The sequence below is a fragment of the Balaenoptera physalus genome (genome assembly GCF_965194825.1).
Source record: "Balaenoptera physalus genome assembly, chromosome: 15".
NCBI lineage: Eukaryota > Metazoa > Chordata > Mammalia > Artiodactyla > Balaenopteridae > Balaenoptera > Balaenoptera physalus.
In genome coordinates, this window is record NC_138894.1 from 42,298,696 (window position 1) to 42,325,052 (window position 26,357).

The following is a 26,357-nucleotide window of genomic DNA, read 5'->3' on the forward strand; positions in this document are numbered from 1 at the left end:
AGGAAATACTGTAATTTTTCTTTGGAAATCTTTTGCCCATTTTCAATATTCTCTCCCCCACCTACCATCACAGCTCTGCCCTCCAGTGAAGAATCTACACTCTTCCATCTGAGACAGAAGTCACCCCTTTGGGAATTATTGGCATTTTTTTAACTTTTTACTTTGAGATAATTATAGATTCAAAGGAAGTCACAAAGAAATATACAGGCAGGTCCTGTGCACCCTTCACCCAGCCTTCCCATATGTTAACATCTTACAAAACTATTGTTCTATAGTGCAATATCAAAATCAGGAAATTGATAATACAAACCATAGAGCTTATTCAGATTTCACCAGTTATACATTCGTGTGTGTGTATGGTGCTCTATGTAATTTTATCACATGTGTAGCTTCATGTAACCACCACCACAGTCAAGATACAGAACTGTTCCATCACCACAAGACTCCCTTGTGTTACCCCTTTTAACCACATTCAGCCCCCTTCCCCCCACATCAACACCACCAACCTCTGGCAACCACTCCATTTCTATAATTATTATTTGACAAGTGTTTTATAAATGGAATAATATAGTATGTATCTTTTTGGAATTGGCTTTTTTTAAAATTCAGCATAATTTCCTTGAGGTTTATCCAAGTTGTATATATCAGTAGTTCATTCCTTTTCATTGCTGAGTACTATTCCACCGTATAGATGTTACCACAGTTTGTTTAACCATTCACCCATCGAAGGACATTTCTGTAGTTTCCAGTTTGGGGCTATTAATAAATCTTCAATGGACATTCCTGTCCAAGTTTCTGAGTGAACATAGTTTTCATTTCTCTGAGATAAATGCCCAAGAGCACAATTAGTGTGTTGTATGGTAATTGCATGTTTTATTTTTAAGAAACTGCCAAACTAATCTCAAGAGTGGTTGTATAATTTTAATTCCCACCAGCAATGCATGAGTGATCCAGTTTTTCCACAATCTTGCCAGCATTTGGTGTTATCACTATTTTTTATTTTAGCCATTCTGAGAGGTATATAGTGATATATCATGTTCTTAATTTACATCTCTAATGCCTGATGATGTTGAACATCTTTCATGTGCTTAACATCTGTATATCCTTTTCAGAAATGTCCATTCATGTTGTTTTCCAATTTTCTAATTGGATTCTTTGGTTTTTTAATGTTGAGTTTTGAGTTCTTTCTTTGTTCTATATACAAGTTGTTTGTCAGATATGTGACCGTCTCAGCCTGGAGATTTCTTTTTCAGTAGCTATTTAATTACAAATTCAATTTTTAAATTAATTATAGGACTATTTAGGTTATCCATTTAATCTTGGCTGAGTTTTGGTAACTTGTGTTTTTTGAGAAATCGGTCGATTTCTTCTATGTTTGGAACGTCTGAGCATAAACTTGTTTTTAATATTGCCCTATTATCCTTCTAATAACTATAGGATCTGTTGTGATATCCTCTGTTTCACTCTTGTTATTGGGGATTTTTGTATTTTTTTTAATCTTTGTCAACCTTGTTAGAGATTTATCAACTTTATTAATTTCTTTTCAATAAATAACTTGTTTCATTCATTTTTCTGTTTTTAATTTCATTTATTTATGCTCTTTATTATTTTATTCTATTTGCTTTACATTTGTTTTGATCTTCTTTTTCTAGTTTCTTGAAGTAGAAACTTTGATTACTGATTTGAGATCTGTCCTCTTTTCTAACATAAGCATCTAGTGGTATAAATTTCCCTCTTAGCACTGCATCCCACAAATGTTGATATGTTGTTTTCATTTTTATTCAATCCTATGTGTTTTTAAAATTTCTTTTGAGGTTTCCTCTTTGACCTATGGGTTGCTTAGAACTGTGTTGTTTAATTTCCAATATCTGGAGATTTTTCTGGTTTTTTTAATTGTTTCAAGCTTGATTCCATTATGGTTCAAGAAAATAATATAATTTCAATTATTTTAAATTTTATGGTTTGATTTATGATTTAAGATATGGTCTATCTGTCACATATGTAGAGAACAAACATGGTTACCAAGGGAAGAAGGGAGGATGGGACGAATTGGGAGATTGGGATTGACATATAGACACTACTATGTATAAAATAGATAACTAATGAGAACCCACTGTTTAGCACAGGGAACACTACTCAGTGATCTGTGGTGACCTAAATGGGAAGGAAACCTAAAACAGAGTGGATATATGTATACATATAGCTGATTCACTTTACTGTACAGCAGAAATTAACACAATATTATAAAGCAACTATACTCCAGTAAAAATATTTTTAAATAAAATAAAATGAGAAAAAAAAATATGGTCTATCTTCTCACAGATATAGAGAACAAAATAGAGGTTACCAGTTGGGAGATGGGGAGAGGCAACATGGGGTAAGGGAGTGGGTGGTACAAACCACTGAGTATAAAATAGGCTCAAGGATGTATTGTACAACACGGGGAATATAGCCAATAGTTTGTAATAACTGTAAATGGAAGGCAACCTTTAAAAATTGTATAAAAATTTTCTTTAATTCTTTTAAAAGAAAGGGGGGAAAAAGATATTGTTTATCTTGGTGAATGTTCCATGAGTGCTTGAAAAAAATGTATATTCCACTATTGTTGGGTGAAGTGTTCTATAAATGTCAATTGGATCCTACTGTTTGATGGTTTGTTCAGGTCTTCTGTAGCCTTGCTGATCTCTGTCTACTAGTTTTATCAATTGGTGAGAGTGAGGTGCTAAAATCTTCCATTATTGAATATTTCTCTCCATCCTAGTCCCACCATCCAACCAAGGATCCAATACTTGTCTTTCTGGAACTTCATCCTTGAGTGGTTCAAGGAGGAGTAGTCACTCCTTAAAAGATTATTGGCATTTTAAACTAAGCCCCTGAACATTGGTGAAACATGGTAAAACTCAAACTTGGGACTTGCTACAGGTAGATGCCAGAAGAGATGCAGCTACATATCAAAGCTGGGCCAGGAGGCAGCAGATGATTCCGTTAGGCAAAGCAAAGTTAGATCCAACCAGTAAGCTGAGAGTTGTGACCAGCCAAATCAAGTAGCCAACAGCCAGGTCTTAACCAATAACCATAGTCAGGAACCAGCCAAGAAGCTCAAGAAGTATCAGGACTTAGGACCTAAGGAGGACTTGTGGGGTCCCATTTAATTTCATCTGAGCCTTGATGGCCTAGGACTACTTTGAAAGAGTCAAGGAGCCCCTTCCTGGACATGCTTTTGTTTTTTTAGAGTTATCCATAGCTTCTAAAGTAACCCAAAGGAATGAATTACTAGTCGGACCCTTTCCAGCATCAGCAACAGAATGATGGGGAAGATATTTTGAGGTGTATTTCCTGGATGTCCTAAAATCATGAGTCTCCATGAGTCTCATCTTATTGGATCTGTACATCTCATTACATCATTCTGGTCAGGGACCAGAAATAGAACAGAAATGCCTATTGAAGAAACATTAGGCAAGCTAACATCAAGGCAAGAGTCAGAAAAAAGAGTGTCTCTGAGAAAAAGGATAAAACCTTCTACAATTTCAGCTGATGAACAGAATATCTAATAACTCACAAAATACTTATCTCAGACTTCAAAGAGGCAGAAGACTGGCATTTTCTAAAATTTGCCATCTTAACCATTTTTAAGTGTACAGTTCAGTGGCATAAGTACATCCATGTTGTTGTGCAGCCATCACCACTCTCCATCTCCAGAACTTTTTCATCTTCCCAAATTGAAACTCTGTACCCATTCAACAATAATTCCCCACTTCCCGCTGCCCCAAGCCTCTGGCAACCACCATTCTACTTTCTTAGAAGACTCCCGTTTTGATGGACCTTCACGCTTAACCTACCAATATTATTTATTCAATTGGAGGTAACTAATAATGCTGACAATATTCTTAACCACATTGGCAAACTGCTAGTGACTCTTATCCTTTGACACCAATATTCCAACCTACATGAGAAGAAACCCAGTTCAAGACCCTGCCCTTTTCCTGCAAGTCTGAGGAAGTGTTTGTCCTCGGATGCACAAAGGCACTCTGCCTGGGATCTGGCCTGGAGCAGGGCTCTCAAAGCGATGTAACAGCATCCTGGAGAGACCTAGAGGCAGAGGCCCTTGGCAGCTGCTAACAGCTCTGCTTCCTTGCTCAGAAATGGGAACCAACAGCTTGCCACACCTTGAAGTCAGCTATGCCAGGCCTTCCCACTGCACCACCCATGGCTCCATCCCCGGCAAAGACAGAGCTGCTGGCCTCACCACATTTTCCTCTACGAGGGCTCAGAATTCCCCCTTATAAGGCTTACAGATGTGCTGCCATAAAGAAGATCCAGGGCACCTTCACCACCCTTCACATACCACGCGTGTCCAAAAAAAGATGAAACAGAAAGCCCCTGCATGAGATTACTGATTTACTCTATCACGTATTTTTAAATGAGGCACAAAACCGACATTAAAATAGAGTGGAACCAGGGCATTCGCATAAAGCACCAATCCCACCGTCAATGAAAGTCTAAGTACAGGGGGTGGGATCACTGTGCCTCATCACACCAAGACACTACGTAGCGATAATGTGCTCCTACAGTTCAGTACTGGGCCTCCACAATAAAGCCAGGACTGTAATGATTATAATGACCTCCCACTGCTATTGTGTCTTTAATTAAGTCTTTATCAGTAGGCATTTGCCACTTAAACCTAACTCACTGTAACTACGGCAGCGTATCATCTACATTTTCACAAAGAATTACTGAGGCCTATTTCTGTCACAAAGATGAAAGGGAATATTTCCATTCTAGTGCCATTTGCAGACAAGCTGCATAAAGAAAAATCAAGCTGTCCTTTAGCAGCACTTTCTGACAAGTGAAACTCAACGGGAGAGATGCCGAGGGATTTTGTGTATGTGTGTTTTAGCTTCGCTGGGTTTCTTTCTAGCACAACTCCACTTCCTGTCTACATAAACTATGGGAAAAGAATGACACCAAATTAATAACACACTTGCTTACATAAACTGTCTTGAAGTGGAAAGGGCTGAGACGCTCATGTGAGGCCCAGAGATGCTAAGTGAGTTGTCTCAAGTCACACAGTGGGTGATTGACCGAGGCTGGACCACGACACACACCTCCCAGCTAGACGCTCTTCCCAGTTGCAGTGAGGCCGCCCACGGAGCTGGAAAAGCCCATTTTACCCAGCAAGACGCACCAGAAGTACCCTGGGCCTGAGGAGACCACATTCCAGATTCAGGTTTCCAGTCATAATCACTTCCTTACATCAGCACTAAAGCGAGGGCTCAGATGGCTTTTTGGCAGAGCTCAGCCCAGTGGGCCAGACAACCCTGTCAGAAAAAGCCGTGCCGATTCAAGGCCTCACCATGGGTTTCAGCCGAGGCCTCACCCTGCAGAGCTTGCCTCTTGGTGACGGAAACCTGAGCAGACACATTGGTCCTCACTCCCCTGAGGGCACTTGATTCACTCAGGACCCAGGGAGAGCCCCCCTCACCTGACCCCAGTACTGGCCAAAAATCTGACCACACAGGCCTCTACCAAGGGGCCAGGCCACGGTGGTGTCGCTATTGGTGCTTTTGCCCATCACAAAAAAAAACCCTTTTGGCTTTAAAACCTGCTCCTCCAAAGGACATAAATCTTTCCAGAATTGGGGAAGGGCATTCACAGCATGGGGGTAGGTGCTGACAGAAGAGCCCCAACCCCAAGAAAGAGGAAGGGGAGGAGGAGTCCAGGGGAGGGAGGCTGGAAGGTCCCTGGGGTCTGAGTGGCACCACTGTAGCAAGAGCTCACGGGCACGCAGCGGTCCCGCAGTGCCGCTCTACTTCAGCAGATCTGTGGGTACCAGAGATGTCGGTGACCTTCTGCTTATTTATTTGAGGGATTCTCACCAGCTGGGGAAACGTAAAGCTGCCACCAACTGCGACCTTTTTCAGTGTCATCTTTGGCCACAAAGGCTCCCCCTTCTCCTTTTGGTTCTAATTTCATTTTTAACAACAGAAAGGTTTTAGCTGGACACAGAAGAACTGAAAATGAGAACAAAACAGAGAGCGAGGGAGGAAGCATGCACCCTGGAGGAAGTGGCCGAGGGGATGGATTCTATTCAATTTTCTTCCACATATTTGCACCCGCTGGGGAGTGTTCCACATTTTCTCACCTTGGCAGGGAAGCCTGCTGCAAAGGGGCAACCCAGCTTAGGGGTGGCCACTGCTGCCGGCTTGCTTCTACTACCGCATTGCCCCCATGGAGGCAGCCAGGCCCACACAGTCAGCAGAGTTCACCTTCAGATAAGAAATCCGCTTGTCCAAATTGTCACCAGGGGCCTGCAGGCACCTCTTTGCTTCGCTTGTCCGTCCTGGGCTCACCACTGACCGGCAACCACTGCTGTTGGAAGACTGGCCCCAGTGTCTGCACGCAGCCAGGATGGATCTCGGCTGGTGCCACAGGGGCTCTGACCACGATGGGTCTGCGTGGATGAGGACCACTGCCGCTGTCTCCAGCCCACACCCAGCCCTCCTCACCCCAGTCTGCTGCTCTTACAGGAAGCTTAGGCTGATGATTGTTTCCACTAATGCTCTCAGCGGCTACTTTTTATCTGACAAGGGACTCAGCCAAGTGATGAAAGACGTAAGCCAAAATCCACTCCATGCCTCATCCTACAAATACTTGGCTTTCCCGGGGCCAAGACGCCTTCTAGTGACTGACACGTTTCTAAGTTCTTTACCACTCCCTCCTGTGGACATGTTAGAATGTTTCTCTGGGTAAATGCCAAGATCCTCCCTGGAGGGCAAAAGAAATGTCAGAAGCACAACTCCTATCAGACAACCTGAAATTATCATACGCCTAAAATAACATATTCACTAGGAAGAATCTCTCTTAGACATTATTTTCACCAAACGTGGAGGTAATTCCCATTCCCAAAACATGGAACTGAACCCAAAGCACTTCCTAAATATTTGCTGAATATAAATGAATGAAGCATGCATAAATGAATAAATGAATTTTTCTCTAGAGAGAGACCCAATTTTCTTCTCTATTCCTCTGCCTCTTTTTTGCCAAGCATCATGTTTTTGGTGACTCATAAGAAGTTACGTATTACTTTCCACATGGAAGGTGAAGATACAAATGAAGAGGATAAGAGAAATAATATTTATTACCATGGAGGAAAAAATAAGGATAGGAAAAATGAGATAAAGCTAGAGATAAGGTTAGTTTAGAATTCCTGTTCTCAACCTTGTCTGTGCATTAGAATACCCTGAGGAGCTTTAAAAAGTACTGATGCCAGGGTCCCATGCCCAGAAATCCTGATTTAATTGGTATAAAATGTTACCTGGCCATCAGGATTTTCTTTTAAATGCCCCAGGTGATTCTACTGTACAGCTAAGTTTGAGAAACACTGGTTTACAAGACAGCTGCCCTAATGGTCTGCATACTAGCTAGAGGAGACTAGCAAATCTGGCTCTGAGCCTCCTAGCAGCCAAGGTGAAAAGAGGGAAACACCACCCATTGCATTTTCCAGTGTCCATAGAAGAAAATCAAACTGCTTGTTTAGAAGTACAGCTAATCTTGAGACCAGAAAGAGATTTGTCTTCATGAAAAGACATGGAATGAAGCAAGTAATAGCAACTCAATGGTGTCCCTACCATACTCAATAAATAAGTATTTATTGAGCACCTACTAAGAGACCAATTCTGTTCCAGGCCCTGGAGACAAAAGGATTGACAGACTTGAAATTTTCTGTTTAATGACAATTAACAGCTATTATTATTGACTGCTGTTCTGTGCTAAGCACTTTACAACCATTGCCTCATTTAAGCCTCACAACCACCTGAGGAGGTGATCATTTCACACTCGGTGGAAACTGAGGATCAGAGCAGACAACCAACTGGCCTAACATGGCCTGTCCAGTAAGTGGTTCAAGAACTACTGAAATTACAGATGCGTTTATCTTTTGCCCCAATAAAGGTAATCCTGAAGGCATACCAGCATACACAGGACGTATATACCAGGTTGTTCCTTGTGGCATTATTTCTAATAGCAAAAGTCTAGAAACAATGCAATAATGTGCCAGTTGAATAAAGGATGGTACATCCATGCAATGGAATACGGACAGCTGTAAAAAATGAGGAAGACCTTTATGTTCTGATGTTAAAAATGCAAAAAACAAGGTTCAAGGCAGTGTATATAGTATGATGCTTTGGGAGCAAGAAAGGAAGGAAAATAATAGAATATATTCATATTTGCTTATATTTTCATTAAAAACCACCAGAAGGAACAATAAGAATCTAATAACAAAGGTTGTCTATAGGGGTCAGGGAAAAGGCAAGCAAAATGAGTGGGGATAGAAGAGAACAAGACACTAAGCACATATATTTTTATATTTTTTACATGTTCAAACTTGTAAAAATATTACCCATTCAAGAAGAGAAAATAATGAAAAAGAGAACTGTGTGAGGGTCGAAGTCCCTCAACTAGTAAGTGGTAGAGCTGGAATTTGAACCCAAGTCTACCAGCTCCCAAGCCCATACTCTTGACACCATGACGTTCTGCTTTCCCCAGGACTCAGGGAAGCAACTTGCCTGCTGTGAGCAGCCAGAGAGGCTGACCTGGTGCGGAGGGCCCTGCTCCCACTCTCAGATCCCTCTCCCTTATAGTGGTTCAGCATCTGGGGCTTCCAGAGCACCAGTTTGTTCAGGCCTTTCTTTTAACCTCCATCAAAGAATCAGGTAGAGTAGGAGTTAGAGTGGGAAGCCATTTTCAAAAAGAGGTAAGCCCCAGCAAAGATAAGTTGAGTGGGTTTAAATTTATGGCCCTTTGTAATCCAAACTTTTAGATTTCATTTGTTTAGGTAAGTCGTGTGCTCTAAACCCTCCTGGTAACAAATAACAATACATTCCAAACACATTATTCCTGTTGGCCTGCTTTATGGTCATACTTTGGCCTAGATTAAGGAAAGGACTGCTTCTGCCAAACCAGAGCAAGAATGCTGTTCTACCCGGAAGAGAAATTTCAAACAAAATCTAGAAATTTGCAGCCTATCTTCACTGATTTGGAATGGAATGTCCTAAAAAAAAAAAAAGAAGAAGGAGGAGGAGGAGGAGGAGAGGAGGGGGAGGAAGAGGAAAAGGAAGGAGAAGTAGAGGAAGCAGAAGGGGAAAAGGAGGAGGGGGAGGAGAAGGAGGAGGAGGGGGAGGGGGAGGGGGAGGGGGAGGGGAGGGGGAGGGGGAGGGGGAGGGGAGGGGGAGGAGGAAGAAGGGGAGGTAATTTTCTAGCCTCATTTTATTTTTTCAAGTTTGAAATCATCCCAAAGCTGCCTGAGAAGGTATTTAGAAGAATCATTTTCAACATCTCAGGTTCAGATGGTAGAGCTGTCCCAGATTATACAGCAGATCTGAAAATACGTAAATTTCCCTGATTGCCCACCATGTTGTAGATGTTAAGGAAATGATGGGTGGCCTTGACAGAGCAGATTCTCTTCCCAAGGTAATGCTCCCTGCCTTACAGTGGATCTTGCCTAAGCTTAACTGGTCTCTGTCTTTTTTTCTTGGAGGGTAGGAAAAATGGATTAGTCAATGGCCCCTCTTTCTCCTGAACCCAGGCCAGCCACAGTTACTTTGCTTCCAAGAAGGTAAAGCACACTACCTGAGATTTGTGACTTTCCAGGTCTGGATGGAGAAAAAGAATTATTCCAGGTAGAATTCTTGTTGTAAAAGGAGAGAAGATTGACAATACATTGGACTTCAAGTATATAGACCCAAGGTCTGTTTGATACAAGATTATGGAATGAGAGACTATTGTTGTCAGCATTCTCAGAGGGCCCCCTTTCTGGACCCATTCCCCCTCTTTTTGTTAATCTGATAATACCTACTTCTGTTCATCTACGACGTGGGTACCTACTATGTGGTGCTTCTATGGTGTTAGAAATATTTGGGGGGCTGGAGTAAGAGAGCAAACTCCTCAAAAGATCATTCCAACAAAGTATGGTGAGTTCTACACTAGAGGTGTTCAGAATGTATGAGGAGAGCTCAGGTGAGGGGCTCTGGGGGAGGCAGTGGTCAGAGAAGGCTTTCCTAGAGGAGGTGATATTGGAGCCTATGTTTGAAGGTTCCGTTGGAGTTAGCAAAGCACTAGATTCGAGTTCAAGCCTCTGCACTTCAAAATGCCACCAGTACCAGGTAGCTTCAGACCATTCCCAGTCCTCATCAATTTACCTGTTCTGTAAGTTTACCTGCCATTTTCTCAGAACCCAGATCTCTGCTAGGATACATGTGTTCAAATGACTTAAGGTGAAGTATTCCCAACTATTGGAAGCTACTATTCCACCACTCCCAAATAGCACTTATGTTTTTTAAAAGCCCTTAATTCCCTATCCTCCCCAGACTGGAGGTACTTTTGCCTAGGGGAACTTACTAGCACACGTCCATTCCCACCCTATAGATTGTGGCCTGTATAGTAAATACTATGGGGGAATATGTTTAAATAGACTGAAACCATTAACTATCACTTTTAAAATGGAACTCTGTGGAAGTAAATCCCCTGATGTTTGTTCCTTCCCTCACCCACCACCCACAGTTCCAAAGCTTCCCTTACACACAAATCTCCCTTTTTGACCTCAAAAAACTCTATGCCTGGGACCAGGATCAAAGCACCATGCAGGTGGGGCAGAGCCTAATCTGGGAACTTCTCCTGGTCCACAGCTCTCTGGTGACAACCCTACAGTAGCTCCCACCAGCGTGTAGTAACAAAAGCTGGTGTTTCCTGACCGCCCTGATCGCGTTGGGTGCTATGTGAAACACCTCACCTGCGTCAGACCATTTCACTCTCACAATAGGCTATGGAGGCAAGTACTGCCATTAGCCTTCTCTGAGGAACAGAGCGGTATGGTCATTTGTTCAAGGGCACAGCTAGCAGCAAGTGGGTATTAGAATCAAACCCAGGGAGTCTGACTCTCTAGCCCATACATCAGCTACATCTCAACCACTCACAGTGATGAAAAGTGGAGGCTTCAGGGCCCCAGACCTGGGTTTGAATCTTAGCTTCGCCACTTACTTAGTTGGTTAACAGTAGGCAAGTTAGTCTCTCCAAGCCTCAGTTTTCTCATCTGCAAAATGGGGCCAGTAACAGAACCTACTTCACAGGGCTGTAGGGAATAAATGACGCTGTCCTGGATGTAGAACATTTTGCATAGGGCCTGGCGTTTTGCAGATGTTCAGGAATGTTAGCTATTGCTGTAATAACATATTTACAAGCCTGTGTATCCCCTCCCCCCATGTAATTGAGGGCAAGGATAGAGATTTTTGGTATCTTCCTCCCCAGGTGCCTGATAAAGTGTCTACCATGTAGCAGGCACTTGGAAAACGTTTGTTGACTGGATGGTTCAACAACACTATTTTTCTCTGCTATTTCAAATGATCGAGTAAGGGCCTCTTCTATTTTGACACACAATAGCCTCTTCTTCCTTAACGTTCAGAAATAAATTATCAAGTGTCTCAAGAGATCGTCCTAAAATTCTTAAATCAGCAGAGCTGTATTACTGTTTTCCCTACAGAGAATGGAAGTCGGCCTCCCTTCACTCTCCCAAACCTCCTTGGGCTCTTGCTTGCGTTTCAGGCAGTCCTCACTTTCACAAGTGTTAAGGATGGAAACTTACAAAATAACGATCCCCAGGCTGAGGAGCGGAGTGGATTTTCCACTTCGTAAAAAACATTTCTAGTTTCTTGAAATGCCAGTGATCCCTTCAAACTTCGCTTCCTCCTAGAGAAATTCAAGAAATATTTAGCTCACATGGCATGTTTTTTTTTTGGTATTTTGGGGTTCTTTTTTAATTTATTTTTGTCTGCATTGGGTCTTCGTTGCTGGATGAGGGCTTTCTCTAGTTGCGGCGAGCGGGGGCTACTCTTCATTGTGGTGCGCGGGCTTCTCATCGCGGTGGCTTCTCTTGTTGCGGAGCACGGGTTCTAGGAGCACGGGCTTCAGTAGTTGTAACATGCGGGCTCAGTAGTTGCGGCTTGCGGGCTCTAGAGCACAGGCTCAGTAGTTGTGGCGCACGGGCTTAGTTGCTCTGCGGCTCGTGGGATCTTCCTGCACCAGGGCTCGAACCTGTGTCCCCTGCATTGACAGGCGGATTCTTAACTACTGCGCCACCAGGGGAGCCCTCACATGGCATGTTTTAAGAGCACTTTCCTTTTGTAAAGTGAAGCCTACCCTCCTTGAACTCAGGCAGTTACTCACTCAGCATCACTCGTCCTTCCACACAACCTACACGCACCCTTCCTCCAGCTGAAGAGCACACACTTCATGCCCTACACTCAAGGCTCTGCTCTAAGCCAACATCACTTACCTGACACCAAAATCTCCCTGCAACCCCTCCCTATTGCTGGACCCACTGGGCTAATCCTGAACATTCAGCAGACATCCTGCTTAGTCAGTGTATCTGTTTCCTGGGACTGCTATAACAAGGTACCACAGACCGGGTGCCTTAAAACAACAGAAATTTATCCTCTCAAAATACTGGAGGCTAGAATTCTGAAGTCAGATGTTGTCAGGGCCATATTCCTTCTGAAGACTGTAAGGAAGAGTCTTTCCTTGCCTCTTCCATCTTCTGATGGTTGCCAGCAATCCCTGTTACTCCTTGACTTCTAGACACATCATTCTAAGCTCCACCTCTGTCTTCACATAGCCTGATCCCCTGTATGTCTATATCTCTGTGTCCAAATTTCCCTCCTCCTATTAAGACCCCAGGCATATTGGATTTCGGGTTTGCCCTAATCCAATATGACCTCATCTTAACTTGAATATATCTGCCATGACCCTATTTCCAAATAAGGTCACATTCACAGGTTCTAGGTAGACATGAATTTGGGGGCACACTATTCAACCCAGCACAGGAAGAGATCAGTATGAGTAGAGAGATTCAGCAGTTACCAGTGGAGTATGATTTGAAAAGTTTCAAGATGAAAAGCCTTCTTCCCATCCATAAAAAATGTACTACAGTTCCTATATTCCACCATTAGAAAGTTTCCTTTTGTTCTCAATGCTTTTCTAGTGCCAAATAAAATAAAAGCAAAACCTGCAATGTTGCAAACGTTGTCTGGAGGGATGGCATTCATAAATCATTATCATCTCACACCAGAGTGGTCATCAGCTGCTTTTTAGGCATAATAGCCAGCAGAAGCAAGGTTCTGTCAGAATGGAGCCTGGATCTGTGACTGGAAGGGAGCAGGAAGCACAGGAAACCTAGGAAACAAGGCACCAAGGACAGACATGGCTTTAGTGCCCACTTGGGAAAAACTGCCATGTCTCAGGGAGCCCAGAGCACCAGAGTCCAGCCACCGTGAGGGGGCAAGAAGCAAGTGGAGGTCATATTCGTGCCAGTTCACATTCACTGAGCATCTATGCCATGTACCATGCTCAGTGCTTCTGCACACATCTCATTCAGACTTGGGCGGGGAAGAACCTTCCATCTCCCAATTCTCCCAGATGAGAAAACCACAACTCCAGAGAGTTAGTTAGCTTGAAAAAAGGTTGGGAAATAATGACCAAGTTCAAGCCCAGGTGCTGACATCTTCTGCCACTTTGCAGAGGAGAGAAGAGGTAACAATGCACGATTTCAGGGCTCACATCTGCTGGGAGCTGGTCCAGCTTGGAGCTCACTTGGGTTTGTTCTTCTTCACTTCTGCTTTTAAATTGGTAGCCGTTTTCTACTGCATTTCCAATTTGCCTCTGTGTGTATCTTGGAGACAGGGAGAAAGAGAATATATGGGTCAATATAAGCAGACTCTTAAAAGCTTATACTTTATCATTGTAATAATCATAATATATTTTATTTTACAGCCACTCATAACTGAAGCCTTGGGCACCCTAACAAAAATAGCTAAAAGAAAAAAGGAAATTATATTAAACAAAGGAAATACGACTATAAAACCCCGATAGCCAGGGAACTAAATGAACAACATAAAACCTCCAAACAACAAAACTACAATGAAACCAAGGGGGGATAGAAACCTTTTCACGAGATTTACCCTGAAGGATCATGCTGTGAGATCACATCTGTTTAAAGCACCATAATTTATCGATATGACATCAAACCAGGAACCAGCCATTGTAAACCTTTCCCGCAGAAACTCTCAGAAAACTAACCAGGTGGTCGATAGGGCAGGGGCAGGGGGGTCTGTAGCACGTAGCTGGGGCAACAATGGCTTTAAAATTTTATGTTCAAATACATCTATGTGAAGTTCCAAATCTTGGTACTGAGATGCAGAAATTAGTTCATTCCATAGGTAAGCAGAATTTACAAATGAGACTTTTTTTTTAAACAATTTGTTTTTCTGAGATAGGTCCTCCATCAGTACTCACTGATGGCTTCTCAAACTGCTGCATTAAATGGACCGTTTTCAAGAATGGATCCTGTTTAGAATGAGCCGCTGAGTCGCAAGTTACGAAAGTCTTTGGAGCAGGATAAAGTCCCTTTCATTTGTAAAGCAACTGAGTTACTAAGCCTATCTCCCATTCTGATGTTACAGCCACTTCAAAAACAGAAACTCCTGCTGACCCGTGATACCGCCATAAACATTTAAGAACCACTGCGATCGCCATATTCGTGAGAGCAGAATTTCCCCAAGCAATGGCTTCCCACATCCTTCCTACACATTTTCCTATTAAACATGGGAAGCAGAATCCGCTGAGGGAAAGTGTTTAGAAGATTTGTAGGAACTCTACTCAATACTCTGTAGTGACCTATATGGGGAAAGAATCTTAAAAAAGAGTGGATATATGTATATGTATAACTGATTCACTTTGCTGTACAGCAGAAACTAACACAACATTGTAAATCAACTATACTCCAATAAAAATTAAAAGAAAAAAAAAGATTTGTAGGATTAGAATACCCTAAGTGTTGACAAAACTCCTTGGTTGACAAAAACAAATAAAATATTAAAATGGTGAAAGCCACTTGGTGCCTATGAAAAAAATGTTTTTCAAAATATTTGTTCATCCTCCCGAGTACTTTCTAGATTGGAGTAGATCTGGCCGCATGAATTAGGACATTCAGAGCAGAAACATGACTCTAGAGCCCAGTGAAGCTTCAAGAGTAAAGCAACTGAGAGAGGAGTGCACAGAGGGTAGCAGAGGTGGCATCACCAGGGGAATGTGATGATGCAGAAGGATTCACACATGTTGGAGAATCAGCCCAGCCTGGGTTCTCACCCATGCCCTAGTGCTTTGTAGCTGGGTGACCTTGGATAAGTCACTTAACTTTTCTGGGCCTTCTTTTTCTCATCTACAAAATGAAGAGAAATTGCTAAACAAACTCTGCTCTTTTTTTTTTTTTTTAATTTAAAAATTTGCTGTTTATGTTTTTTATTTATTTATTTTTATATTTATTTTTGGCTGTGTTGGGTCTTCGCCTCTGTGCGAGGGCTTTCTCCAGTTGCGGCAAGCGGGGGCCACTCTTCATCGCGGTGCGCGGGCCTCTCACTATCGTGGCCTCTCTTGTTGTGGAGCACAGGCTCCAGACGCGCAGGCTCTGTAGTTGTGGCTCACGGGCCTAGTTGCTCCGCAGCATGTGGGGTTTTCCCAGACCAGGGCTCGAACCCGTGTCCCCTGCGTTAGCAGGCAGATTCTCAACCACTGCGCCACCAGGGAAGCCCTGCTCTTTTTATTTTATGGAAGCCCTTGAAGTTCTTCAGAGGAATAACCCAGGTCTCCTGGCTAGCTCTCAGCCACATTATTCAGTTCAAAGAGCAAGCTGTGGAATGCTGCACATAGAATGATACTATTTGAGTTTGGAAAAAGAAGCCACTGAAAGAACACTGGGTGATTTCTACAGGCCCATGGACATATATGTGAGAATACAGTAGAGTAGAGACTAAAGCACATGGGCCAAAGCACCAGGTGGTCTCCAATGGGATCAACCCTGGATTGAGACCGGGGGGAGTGAATGGGGGCCTTATTATTTACATATTCAGAAGAGACTATATTTATATATTGCTTATACATGAGAAAAGAAAACTTCTACGTGGCCAATAAAAACTAACTCTAGGTTTTTTCAGGGAATATAGTAATTCTAGAAGAATCTCTGCCAATCAATAAATGAGAGCAGGTATTAAGATGAGGCCAAAATGTGGAGAACCTAGAGTTCTATGCAGAAAGATGTTAAGTAGGATTTCCCTTACTGAGCTGAAAATTGAAAAAATTGGCTCCAAACCTATTTGGAAATGAACCCCGTAAGGCATTGATATGTAAAGTGGATTTGCAGCTGGGACTGAGGAAGTTCTGTGATGGGTTGAAAACCTAGATGGGGTTCCCAGTGTCCCAACATGTCAACCAGGGGGCCACCAACCTTGCCTTCCACCATGAAACGGCCAGGCATAGGACATGCACCACACCTGACCCTCTGCCCCCGCCACCACCGATATTAATCAGAACCCAGAGCCTTTGGTACTTTCTCACTTGGAAATGCGGAGTCTAACTGAGACTGATGTTAATCTGGGAGAGTTCAGAGTCTTGCTCTTCGGCATTGCTCAGTTTAAGCATAAAGAGCCTCTGTGGACGTTCCTGGAAAGACATTTTCTCCTGTGCATGCCAGAGGTGAAGGTATCACTAGCACACAAAGAGAAGAGAAAATGAAACAACCTCTCACAGCCTGAGATTGCCTGGTGACCGATAAGTACTTCTTAACTTTAGATATAGAGTAGGAATCAAAGCAAAATTTTATTTCAAAGTAGGTTACCCATGGCTTCAACGGACTCTTATTTAGGTTGGCCAATCAAAGCAAGAAGACTATAGGTAGATGACTGGAGAGATCATTTGGAATTTGCACCAAATTGATTGTGATGTTTTCTTTCACAAACAACTTTAAGAAATACATTCAACCACATAAATAAAATAGGAAATAATACAGGATCATTGCTCCATGTTTAGCAAAGGGAAGGAGAAAGGCTAACAGGCTCTAAAAATACAAGAATATCAGGAGGAAGGGAAGATTTTCCTTCTTTGTTCAGCCCATTTTGTGTAAGTCAGATCCCAGATAAAGCCTCCTTCTGGGAGGAGGTGTTAATGGGCGGATGGACGGCCTGGCGGCCTGTGTGGCTGTCAGTTCACTTGCTCCAGGAATTGCGCTGCACACACAGAGCTTATTTTAGAAGAAGAAAAAAGGTAGGAATTTGAACTAAATTAAATATCAACTCGCTTGGGAGAAAATTTTATGTTGCCTCTTTTTTGAACTGTATAATTTGAAAAAATGGAGTCAGTTCCTATTCAACGGGTAGGCATCACTCAGAGAAAGTTGGAGTTCAATTTATGGGTATGTGTGTCTGTGGTTTAAATCAACATTTGGGTTTAGCAAATTAGTGCAGGTTTGCCTGTTTTCTGGTATATGGATCAGTTCCAGATCTGTTTCTAAGCACCAAGCGATTGAAGGATTATTATTTTTAGAATTCGTATTCCTTTTTAATCCCCTAATCCGTTCAGGGGAAATGTCCAGATTGTCAACCCAACACAAGAGAAAACCTCAATGAAGCAGCAAGGAAAAAATACAAAACAATAGACAAATAACCAGGGGATATATTGTTCAGCTTTTGTTAAGCTTGAAATGTGCCAAGTTGGAAATAGGGGAAGAGGTCTGTGATATTCCAGTGGAACATATTGTCACTGTTATAACCAGCCCACATTCACCGGAGCTGCCAATTATTCCCCAGTCACCATTTTTTTCCTTTAGATTGATCTCCTGCTTGAGGCTGTTTCACACCCATGACTCTGAAGCTTCCCTAGTGGCATGTTGGCTAATTAAGAGCAAAATCCATCTCTTGATGAAATAATGCTGCCACTGAAAAGGAATTCTACATTTTTTTAAATTCTTAATCAGGCTGGAAGGAGCAGTATTCTAACACACTTGTATTAAGCATAGGAAAAAGGTCTATAGCTAGCAATTAGCAATGATGAAAAGGACAGCGATTTAAAGCATGTTGCGGTGACATTTTTATCAAATTAAATGAGTTTGCTAGGCCCACCAGCTGCATATGCTTATTGTCATTTACTGTTTGGACAGTAACACATCAGCTACGGAGTATCAGGAGGTGCTGAATTTAATAAGTCATTTTGACACTGGTGTGAAACGAGCAGATCAGCATTCTGAAGAATGTGTTCACACTCTGAACAGACAGGCAGACATTCTAAGCATGCGAGGTGACACCAATCAACAGGAAGAAATGATGAAAGCCAGGCTAGGAAGCAGGCAGCAGCCACAGAGGCACACCACTGTGAGGAAAGAAAAAGATATGCACACGCACAGGCACACGCCAAACCTACTACTTCTTGGTTTAGCTAGACAGAGCGTCTAAAGAAGCAAAGATTTTTCAGAAACACTGGAATGTGTACCCATTCTAGACTGTAAATTTTTGTTCATAATTTAAAACCTACACGGTTCCCCTATAGCAACCACTAGAAGAAGCTGACAGATCTTCAGATATTTTTTTGTCCCTCTCATGTTTGAAACACGGCATCCTATTCAGAAGAAACAAACAAGAAAATTTTTCTCTGTGTGCTGGGAAAATAAAAGTTTTGGCTTTTCCTTTCCACCTAATACGTTTGCTGTAAACTGATTGCCTAGCCCAGATAGGACGAGGCAGTGTTACTTGGTTTTGATTTATGGTGTGGTGAAGGTATATGTTGCGTTCAAAACTCTTGCTTGGAACACGAGATGTGGAATGACATTCTGATAATCGCAGGAGCTATTTATGTCGAGGGAGAGATCTGATACCAATGTCTTAACCATGTACCAGGCATGAGAGTTAAAACACACCAGAAGGTCGTTTGCCAATTACCTCTTAAACATGCAGGTGTAATTTACAGCCTAACAAAGGTGACTAGTAATTAGTTCATGGCTTCAGAAGTTTCTAATGCCATCTAGTGGAAATGCTAAAGTGTAAATTTGATCACTTACACATCAAAGGGAGCCTAAAATCCCAGATAATACATCATTATGCTGCTGCATATTCAGAAAAACACAATGCCAGAGTCCAATCTAAAATATATCTCAAAAAAATTTGCTACAGTGATTTCACATGACTAGAACTTGCCTTGAAAAATAAGACTTGCCCAGAATACCTTTGGATGCCTGTCCACCACCAGTGAAATAATTATTAGCACTACCCCACACCACTACCATGCATGTAAAATCATTTTGCTCAACACTATTCTTTCTCTTTCTCTTATCTTCTAAACTCTAGAACATAGAGCTGGACTTTTTGACAGATTTTTTATTATCATTTTGCAAGCACAGTTGGTTCAACAAAATCTGAGCTACCTTTTGCAGTAAATGTTCCACCGATTTTAATCTAAAAAAAATAGTACAAGAGAAACTAAATATGTTTTGCTAGTTTAATCCTAGAAGCTGTTCAGTTTTCAGTGAACTTTTTTTTTAATGTTTATTTTTTATTTATTTATTTTTTCTTATTAGTCATCCATTTTATACACATCAGTGTATACATGTCAATCCCAATCTCCCAGTTCATCACCCCACCACTCCTACCCTCCGCCGCTTTCCCCCCTTGGTGTCTATACGTTTTTTCTCTACCTCTGTGTCTCAATTTCTGCTCTGCAAACCGGTTCATCTGTACCATTTTCTAGGTTCCACATATATGCGTTAATATACGATATTTGTTTTTCTCTCTCTGACTTATTTCACTATGACAGTCTCTAGATGAATCCATGCCTCTACAAATGACCCAAGTTCGTTCCTTTTTATGGCTGAGTAATATTCCATTGTATATATGTACCACACCTTCTTTATCCATTCATCTGTCGATGGGCATTTACGTTGCCTCCATCACCTGGCTATTGTAAATAGTGCTGCAATGAACATTGGGGTGCATGTGTCTTTCTGAATTATGGTTTTCTCTGGGTATATGCCCAGTAGTGGGATTGCTGGGTCATATGGTAATTCTATGTTTAGTTCTTGAAGAAACCTCCATACTGTTATCCATAGTGGCTGTATCAATTTACATTCCCACCAACAGTGCAAGAGGGTTCCCTTTTCTCCACACCCTCGCCAGCATTTGTTGTTTGTAGATTTTTTGATGATGGCCATTCTAACTGGTGTGAGGTGATACCTCATTGTAGTTTTGATTTGCATTTCTCTACTAATTAGTGATGTTGAGCATCTTTTCATGTGCTTCTTGGCCATCTGTATGTCTTCTTTGGAGAAATGTCTATTTAGGTCTTCTGCCCATTTTTGGATTGGGTTGTTTGTTTTTTTAATATTGAGCTGCATGAGCTGTTTATATATTTTGGAGATTAATCCTCTGTCCGATGATTCATTTGCAAATATTTTCTCCCATTCTGAGGGTTGTCTTTTCGTCTTGTTTATGGTTTCCTTTGCTGTGCAAAAGCTTTGAAGTTACATTAGGTCCCATTTGTTTATTTTTGTCTTTATTTCCATTACTATAGGAGGGGATCAAAAAAGATCTTGCTGTGATTTATGTCAAAGAGTGCTCTTCCTATGTTTTCTTCTAAGAGTTTTATAGTATCCAGTCTTATATTTAGGTCTCTAATCCATTTTAAGTTTATTTTTCTGTATGGTGTTAGGGAGTGTTCTAATTTCATTCTTTTACATGTAGCTGTCCAGTTTTCCCAGCACCACTTATTGAAGGGACTGTCTTTTCTCCATTGTATATCCTGGCCTCCTTTGTCATAGATTAGTTGACCATAGGTGTATGGGTTTATCTCTGGGCTTTCTATCCTGTTCCATTGATGTATATTTCTGTTTTTGTGCCAGTGCCATATTGTCTTGATTACTGTAGCTTTGTAGTATGGTCTGAAGTCAGGGAGTCTGATTCCTTCAGCTCCGTTGTTTTCCCTCAAGACTGCTTTGGCTATTCAGGGTCTTTTGTGTCTCCATACACATTGTAAGATTTTCTGTTCTAGTTCTGTAAAAAATGCCATTGGTAATTTGATAGGGATTGCACTGAATCTGTAGATTGCTCTGGGTAGTATAGTCATTTTCACAATGTTGATTCTTCTAATCCAAGAACATGGTATGTCTCTCCATCTGCTTGTATCATCTTTAATTTCTTTCATCAGTGTCTTATAGTTTTCTGCGTACAGGTCTTTTGTCTCCCTAGGTAGGTTTATTCCTAGGTATTTTATTCTTTTTGTTGCAATGGTAAATGGGAGTGTTTCCATAATTTCTCTTTCAGATTTTTCGTCATTAGTGTATAGGAATGCAAGAGATTTCTGTGCATTACTTTTGTATCCTGCTACTTTACCAAATTCATTGATTAGCTCTAGTAGTTTTCTGGTGGCATCTTTAGGATTCTCTATGTATAGTATCATGTCAACTGCAAACAGTGACAGTTTTACTTCTTCTTTTCCAATTTGTATTCCTTTTACTTCTTTTTCTTCTCTGATTGCCGTGGCTAGGACTTCCAGAACTATGTTGAATAATAGTGGTGAGAGTGGACATCCTTGTCTTGTTCCTGATCTTAAAGGAAATGCTTTCAATTTTTCACCATTGAGAATGATGTTTGCTGTGGGTTTGTCATATATGGCCTTTATTATGGTGAAGTAGGTTCCCTCTATGCCTACCTTCTGGAGAGTTTTTATCATAAATGGGTGTTGAATTTTGTCAAAAGCTTTTCCTGAATCTATTAAGATGATCATATGGTTTTTATTCTTCAGTTTGTTAATACGGTGTATCACATTGATTGATTTGCATATATTGAAGAGTCCTTGCATCTCTGGGATAAATCCCACTTGATCATGGTGTATGATCCTTTTAATGTGTTGTTGGGTTCTGTTTGCTAGTATTTTGTTGAGGATTTTTGCATCTATATTCATCAGTGATATTGTTCTGTAATTTTCTTTTTTTTGTAGGATCTTTGTCTGGCTTTGGTATCAGGGTGATGGTGGCCTCATAGAATGAGTTTGGGAGTTTTCCTTCCTTTGCAATTGTTTGGAAGAGTTTGAGAAGGATGGGTGTTAGCTCTTCTCTAAATGTTTGATAGAATTCACCTGTGAAGCCCTCTGGTCCTGGACTTTTGTTTGTTGGAAGATTTTTAATCACAGTTTAAATTTCATTACTTGTGATTGGTCTGTGCATATTTTCTATTTCTTCCTGGTTCAGTCTTGGAAGGTTATACCTTTCTAAGAACTTGTCCATTTCTTCCAGGTTGTCCATTTTATTGGCATAGAGTTGCTTGTAGTAGTCTCTTAGGATGCTTTGTATTTCTGCAGTGTCTGTTATAACTTCTCCTTTTTCATTGTTAATTTTATTGATTTGAGTCCTCTCCCTCTTTTTCTTGATGAGCCTGGCTAATGGTTTATCAATTTTGTTTATCTTTTCAAAGAAGCAGCTTTTAGTTTTATTGATCTTTGCTATTGTTTTCTTTGTTTCTATTTCATTTATTTCTGCTCTGATCTTTATGTTTTCATTCCTTCTGCTAACCTTGGTTTTGTTCTTCTTTCTCTAGTTCCTTTAGGTGTAACGTGAGATTGTTTATTTGAGATTTTTCTTGTTTCTTGAGGTAGGCTTGTACAGCTATAAACTTCCCTCTTAGAACTACTTTTGCTGCATCCCATAGGTTTTGGATCATCCTGTTTTCATTGTCATTTGTCTCTAGGTATTTTTTGATTTCCTCTTTGATTTCTTCACTGATCTCTTGGTTTTTTAGTAACGTGTTGTTTAGCCTCCATGTGTTTATGTTTTTTACGGTTTCTTCCCCTGTAATTGATTTCTAACCTCATAACGTTGTGGTCAGAAAAGATGCTTGATATGATTTCAATTTTCTTAAATTTACTGAGGCTTGATTTGTGACCCAAGATGTGATCTATCCTGGAGAATGTTCCGTGCGCACTTGAGAAGAAAGTGTAATCTGCTGTTTTTGGATGGAATGTCCTATAAATATCAATTAAATCTACCTGGTCTATTGTGTCATTTAAAGCTTGTATTTCCTTATTAATTTTCTGTTTGGATGATCTGTCCATTGGTGTAAGTGAGGAGTTAAAGTGCCCCACTATTATCGTGTTACTGTCGATTTCCTCTTTTAGAGCTGTTAACAGTTGCCTTATGTATTGAGGTGCTCCTATGTTGGGTGCATATATATTTATAATTGTTATATCTTCTTCTTGGATTGATCCCTTGATCATTATGTAGTGTCCTTCCTTGTCTCTTGTAACGTTCTTTATTTTAAAGTCTATTTCATCTTATATGAGTATCGCCACTCCAGCTTTCTTTTGATTTCCATTTGCATGGAATATCTTTTTCCATCCCCTTACTTTCAGTCTGTATGTGTCCCTAGGTCTGAAGTGGGTCTCTTGTAGACAACATATATATGGGTCTTGTTTTTGTATCCATTCAGCAAGCCTGTGTCTTTTGGTTGGAGAATTTAATCCATTCACATTTAAGATAATTATCGATATGTATGTTCCTATGACCATTTTCTTAATTGTTTTGGGTTTGTTTTTGTAGGTCATTTTCTTCTCTTGTGTTTCCCACTTAGAGAATTTCCTTTAGCATTTGTTGTAGAACTGGTTTGGTGGTGCTGAATTCTCTTAGTTTTTGCTTGTCTCTAAAGATTTTGATTTCTCCATCAAAACTGAATGAGATCCTTGCCGGGTAGAGTAATCTTGGTTGTAGGTTCCTCCCTTTCATCACTTTAAGTATATCATGCCACTCCCTTCTGGCTTGTAGAGTTTCTGCTGAGAAATCAGCTGTTAACGTTATGGGAGTTCCCTTGTATGGTATTTGTCATTTTTCCCTTGTTGTTTCAATAAGTTTTCTTTGTCTTTAATTTTTGCCAATTTGATTACTAAGTGTCTTGGCATGTTTCTCCTTGGGTTTATCCCGTATGGGACTCTCTGCGCTTCCTGGATTTGGGTGGCTATTTCCTTTCCCATGCTAGGGAAGTTTTTGACTATAATCTCTTTGAATATTTTCTTGGGTCCTTTCTCTCTCTCTTCTCCTTCTCGGACCCCTATAATGCGAATGTTGTTGTGTTTAATGTTGTCCCAGAGGTCTCTTAGGCCGTCTTCATTTCTTTTCATTCTTTTTTCTTTATTCTATTCTGCAGCAGTGAATTCCACCATTCTGTCTTCCAGGTCACTTATCCGTTCTTCTGCCTCAGTTATTCTGCTATTGATGCCTTCTAGTGTATTTTTCATTTCAGTTATTGTATTGTTCATCTCTGTTTGTTTGTTCTTTAATTATTCTAGATCTTTGTTAAACATTTCTTGCATCTTCTCGATCTTTGCCTCCATTCTTTTTCTGAGGTCCTGGATCATCTTCACTACCATTATTCTGAATTCTTTTTCTGGAAGGTTGCCTATCTGCATTTCATTTAGTTGTTTTTCTGGGGTTTTATCTTATTGCTTCATCTGTTACATAGCCCTCTGCCTTTTCATCTTGTCTATCTTTCTGTGAATGTGGTCTGTGTTCCACAGGCTGCAGGACTGTAGTTCTTCTTGCTTCTGCTGTCTGCCCTCTGGTCTCAGTGAACTCTTCACAGATTTCTTTCCAGTCAAATTCCACATTGAAATTCTGAGCAGGAAGAATGCCATTGCGGATTTCGTGCTTCCTTCCAAGATGGTCACTAAGCAGCTTTGGCCATGGGGCTGTGATGCAGGAGTCAAAATGTGCCTCCCATAATTAAAAAAAAGAAGAAGAAGAAGAAAAAGAAAAAGAAAGAAGGAGAAGAAAGAAATAGGCCATATTTCATTTAGCATATGAAGATGCCCAGCTAAATAGTCTACATTTGTCACTTTCCTCTGTATCACATCTCAAAAACAGTCCTCTCCAGGAACATCTTATAATAAGAGAAATCAATGGAACCCTGAATTCTAGTGCAAATTAATATGAAACTGAGAGCTACTCAGTTTTCTTCTCTACGCCTCATTTTCCTCATCTATTAAATGAGGAAATTGGACTTGAAATCAACTCAAAAGCCCTTTCTTCTTTAAAACTATGGTTTAGAATTTCAAGTCCAAAACTCAGGTCTTCTGTTTCACTGTAATAATTTTATTTAAAGGTATTAATTTCATCATAGCTATTTTACTTTAAAGAAACCTTTTTTATTAAAATTATTTTATTAGTTTGAATCTTACAGTGAATTTCAGTGTTTGGACCACCATCAATTTTAAAAGCAATTTATCTGTAAGAAGAGATAGCTACAGTTTAAATAAATACTATGTTTAAAGAATTAAAAATAGAAAAGTATATCTTTTCTATATATACCCATTTTAGCATTAAAAATATATTAAAATTTAAAATATATATTTTCAGTAGGAAGGAAATATATAGCCATCTCACAGGTAAAACCTTAAAAAAGAAAAAGAAAAGGAAAAGAAAAAAATAATTTGTAGTTCTAACATCCAAAGATAGCAAACTGTCCATTTAACACCATGGAAGACCCCTTTCAATCTTTTTTTTTGTGCATGATATTTACATAATTTGTATCAGATGGTATATATAAAACATATATACATTGATTTTCATAATAGCACCTATTTTTCTGACTATAAAAATATAATTTATTATTGTAGAAAATTGTTTAACTATACCAATACATAAAGAAAATTAAAATCCCCCAGAATCTCACCACACAGATATATCCTCATTTATTATTTTATTTCTTTAAGGTCTTTTTCTATGCATAATTAACACAGTTAAGATTATATTACATATTCTGATTTTAAGTACAATTAACTTAAGAAGATTCATTCACAAGTCCTAGCTGGAAAATGTTACAAAGAGGGTTTTAATCACAGATTATATCTGCCACTCGTAGTTTATTCATTTTTCATAATTACCAAAAAAACAAAAACAAAACAAAAAAACCCTATACACTCAGGTCATTCTAAATGAATTCTAAGCAGCAGAAAATTATTCCTCAAGTTACTTGTCAATGCAATGGTGTTATATTGTTGAATAAAAATGACTTTCAGTGGAGGGAGGGGAAAAAAGGCTTTCTGGGTTTAGTAATTCTGCAAACACAATGTCACTGTCATTTAATAATAGTAGTCTTTATTTTGGGCTAGAAAAGAAGTGGTTTTTGTTGTGTGAGGTAAAGAATATTGCCCCCCAAACACATTTTCTGATATTGAAAAAATAGCAAAACCAATAATAACGATTAATGGAAACTTTACAGACCCTAGCTTCTCCCAGGTTGTAAATCCATTTGACAATATCTAATACAGTTAGATTCCTGATCATGGAATCTAAACAGAATAAGAAGGTATTTATAAATCTTTTTATACCATGGCTTCCTCACTCCCTAGTCCTTTATTCTTCAGTCGGCTGGAGTAAAACTTTAAATAATTTTTCAAGTTGTTTACAACTTGCCATATTGCAGAATTTTTAATATTGTTTTCACACATTT

General features: G+C 40.3%; 1 protein-coding gene and 1 long non-coding RNA gene across 4 annotated transcripts in view; both read right to left on the bottom strand.

The window, feature by feature from the left end:
- Window positions 1-26,357, bottom strand: part of LOC309643722 — a 445,978-nt gene that overhangs the window by 312,445 nt on the left and 107,176 nt on the right. The window lies entirely within an intron of this gene.
- The window catches only part of LOC309643696 (uncharacterized protein), a 335,906-nt gene that overhangs the window by 216,431 nt on the left and 93,118 nt on the right, over window positions 1-26,357 (bottom strand). For all 3 annotated transcript variants that reach the window (XR_014253977.1, XR_014253978.1, XR_014253979.1), the window contains one exon: window positions 13,055-13,717. The gene's annotated coding sequence lies outside the window, so the exon portion shown is untranslated. The remainder of the gene's footprint in view (window positions 1-13,054; window positions 13,718-26,357) is intronic.